The sequence below is a fragment of the Apaloderma vittatum genome, unplaced genomic scaffold (genome assembly GCF_000703405.1).
Source record: "Apaloderma vittatum isolate BGI_N311 unplaced genomic scaffold, ASM70340v1 scaffold3618, whole genome shotgun sequence".
NCBI lineage: Eukaryota > Metazoa > Chordata > Aves > Trogoniformes > Trogonidae > Apaloderma > Apaloderma vittatum.
In genome coordinates this window covers 48,053-52,168 of record NW_009728872.1, presented here as the reverse complement: position 1 = coordinate 52,168, position 4,116 = coordinate 48,053, and positions in this window count along the sequence as shown.

Below are 4,116 nucleotides of genomic sequence, written 5' to 3'. Positions count from 1 at the left end.
CCTGCTGCAGCGTTACACCTTGGCGCGTAACTAGACCAGCGAGCCCCAGTCACGCAGCAGCCTTCTCCCACAGCACTGGGTGTTGAAGTCAGGGTCCAAAGAAAATCACCGGACACTGGAACCTCATGCTCCAGCTCAGCAAAAGGCCAGGATACCAAGGCACACTCCTCCACAGGCTGAGCTAACCAACCAATCTGTATGCTGTTACTTGATTTATTCTCAATTTTTTCCAGATGTTTTAGTTTAAGCCCAACTAGTCCTCTTCCAAAAATGGATAAAACAGCATCAATTTTTACAGTTAATTTTTCTTTTCTGGTAAAAGGCATCTTTGACCTACAGCGTACCATGCTATTACTGAATTTCCAAGAACCGGAACAGGCATGAGATTATAGTGAAGTCACTCACAGGGACGTTGGACATTTGGAGAGTAACAGCACTAGAACTCAGCACTGTGCACACAACCCAAAAGAGCGGAGACTCAGCGAGCCGTGCTCCCTGCCTGATACACTGGCACAGCCACCAGTGCCTTCTCTGACCTACTGCCTTTCCATTTAGAGGCAGGTTATAGGCCTACAGTGCTTATCGACCAGCTTCCTCCAGGTATTCTGAGAATTCAAAATCCTCCCAACGTTTTCTTGTCAGTGTATCTGTCACACCTACTGTCTGGAGATCTAGTTATCAAGAGTTTCAAAATGCAACTGCAAGATTAAAGATTAGTAACAACCACCTGGTGACAGAACAGATCCAGACATTTGGTGAGGACTCAGCTGAAGGACCAGACCCATCTGTGCAGCTCTCCAAGTAAAAGCACCGTTTCCTTGACCAACTGCTTTCTCTCTCCCACAGCCTCCTTACATACCACACCGTATATATTGTGCCAGCCTCTGCTATCTTAACTTATGACACAACACCGGATGCATGACATGTACTGTAACAAAAGCTCCAGCATCACAATATAAAATCCCCTAAGGCGCTTTTCTTGTTACAAGTCCAACATCAAATTTTCAGTAGGTTTAATAGATCCCATAATAAGCCTTCTGTCTGTTTGCCCAAAACTCACTTAACACAAACCTTAACAAGTCTCAAACACAATCCTCAGCTCTAACGCCTAGAATTCAGGAGTGGCAAGATGCTGCAAAGAACAAAATAAATACTGTTGAACTTTCATGTTATTAATATCTGAGTAAACTGAAAGACAGATTGAGTGTTTCTTATATCTTATATATATATATATGCACAGAAAGCTCTAAAAAATAACCTTCCACCCCTCCATCATCTGCTCTCTGCCTCTTGGCAGGCAGCAGCACCCTGTTGCCACCAGGCTCCTACCAAGCTAGAAAAGCAGCACCTGTCAGTGCCCAATCAAAGATTTCAGCTCCGAAGAGGAAAAACACTCAGCTCAAAGACACAGCCCTAACAAAATTTTACAATTCACAGATTAGGGAGACAATCTCAGAGCATACAATGGGTAAGACACAGGCACTTCCAAAACCACATCAAGATGCTTGTGTAGCACATCTACATATAGAGATAAGACTTTAAAAACATCTACTTACGTTTGTTGAAGGTTTCACATGAACAGATGCTGGTCCCTTGAGCTCTTCCATAGCTTTCTTCTCACCAACTCCCACACCGCTACTAAAGAGCAGCTCAAAGCAGATCTTGCCATCAAACAAGCAACAGCCAGGTAGCCAGTTTGGCACAACTTTGATCAGGTGAGCAACCCCAACGAAAAACATCTGTGGAGAAAATGAGCTCACCTGGCTGCAACCTATATCAAAGCCATTGATAAAGATGAGCTTACGTTCAGGGGCTTTGTTGACACCATCAAGAGGTAAGGAAGGCTACTGGAGCAAAACAAAATGTAAAATGGCTTCTTTTACACCAAAGATCCACATCTGGATGCCTATTCTTCCTACAATTGTAACAGCAAAATAATTTTCAAAATACTTAATACCTCCAGCCTTGTGGGCAGAGTATGGAGCAAAGCTGGCAAGCCCTTTTATAGACAAATGTTTTTCATCTGTGCATCTCTAGGGGTGTGTGAAAGATTGCTGATAGGCCTAAATTCACTTTACCATGACAGACACCTAAAAGAAAAATATTTTAGGGATCTGCAAACTTAAAAAAAATCAACCATCTGCTTAAGGATGTTAACCCTTAGCGCTAAAGACTTCTGTGATAATTGCTCAGCTGCCAGGCATTACAGTAAAGCACCCTGCTGGGGTCTTGGCATCTGAAATTAAAGCAAAGTCCTATGCTTCAAAATAGTGATTATGGCTTCAAATTAATATTATCTGATATTCATATAAATAATTTCATATAGGCTCATATGTAGAAAAACTATATTGCTTATGCATAGTTATATGCAGTGTACGTATTGTCTGAATTACAAAGAACTCTACTCCCAACAAAAGAAAAATATCAACAGTAAGCTGAGACAAGGATAAGCGGTGCTCAGAAATTAACAGCCGTGCTTTTCAAATTAACTTGATAGACACACGAATAACCAGTAAGTTTCCAAAGAGTAATACACTGAATAGAGCGCACACACGCCTGTTCTGTCACTGCCAGAAACTGTAAGAAACATTCTAATACTTAAAGCCTTAACAGTGTGCCTCAGGAGCTACGGCAAAGCAGCGAAGGGTCGGGAAATATCTGGGGGTCTTAAAAACTAGTAACAAATGTTGTCACCAGATGTGAGCATAGCAGAGAAAATTGTTTAATGAAATTGGGTAGCATGAGAGAAGCCTGCATCGGCTGCTTACCGCAGACGGAATTAAGCACATTCGATTGCTAAAACTGGGCATGGAAACAACAAATGTTTTTGTTCTGAAATGTGGTGTTGAAGATCCAAAATCATATGTCTGTGTAACAAAACACAATCACCTACTTTTCCCTCTAGCGTGACTTCAACAGTTAAAAATAAATCTGTGCAGAGTGTACTTTATTTGTTCACATTACCTATTTGTGGTTAAAAACCACTTCATCTGACAGTTTAAAAGCATTCTTTTGAAACAAAAGAAATAAACATAGCATCTGCTAAAAAACTGCAAGTTACATGGATGCAATATACAGGAGTATAAAAAATCAACAGTATTCTACAGAGAATCTTCTCAAAACAGCAAATAAAAGATTAGGCATGTAAGGCATGATCCTGAACTAAACAAATATGAATTAAAAACCAGATAATACAATTTTAAAAAAAAATCCTGAATATCTGTATAAAAGAAGCAAGGATTCAAAGTGCAGGTGCTCCAGTTTTCATTTTAACATATTATTCAGTAAGTTGATACAGGATACTATTCATTTCATATAAAGTGTTCTCAGAAGGACTTAAACATTCAGTTACATTGTCTTGCAGATTTTTTCATTACTGCTACTTTACACTGTTGTAAATAAAGACTTAAGCAATACAGGTTTTTATTTTCTTAATCTAACAAGGATATAGTAGGTTGGTGGTAAAGGTTAGTTTTAAGAGATAAGCTATATGTGCTGTAGATCCAGCCTTAGAAGTATATATATATATATATATTTTAACTTTTAAAAACTGCTTTCAATATTTAAAAAGAGTCTCCTGCAATCTCTTTTGGGACCTGCATACACTGTCTTCAGAGCACACCAGCAAAGCTTTCAAGTCCAACAGTCAGAAATACAGCTCTAGGTGGGGTGATGCTGGAGATGGTGCCTTGGGGGCCACAGGAGGGAGAGGGCTTCCTCCCTGCTGGGTTTGGTGCAACCAGAGGCCGCCGAACCCTGGGGAAGGCCAATGGGCTCTGCTTTTGGTCAGAGCAGGAATTATCCCACTGAAACACAATCACCTGACGTGCCGCCTGAGCTTGGAATGCACTTCTCGCTTTTCTTTAAGCGTAGCTGTCTCAAGAAGAGGAAGTTAAGAGCCAGGCAGGTGTCACTGAAGTGATCTTTCATATACTCAAAACAATAAAATTGAAGCTTATGTTAAAACCCATTTACCTCTGGGAAAAGAAAAAAAAGGTTATACGAAATAAAATTATCCTTCCGTGATGTTGCCTGAAACTTAATTTCACGTAAGGTCCTAATTCAGGTTGACAGTGTCTCTTGGAATTTTAGGTATTTCCTGTTACGTTCTTTTTT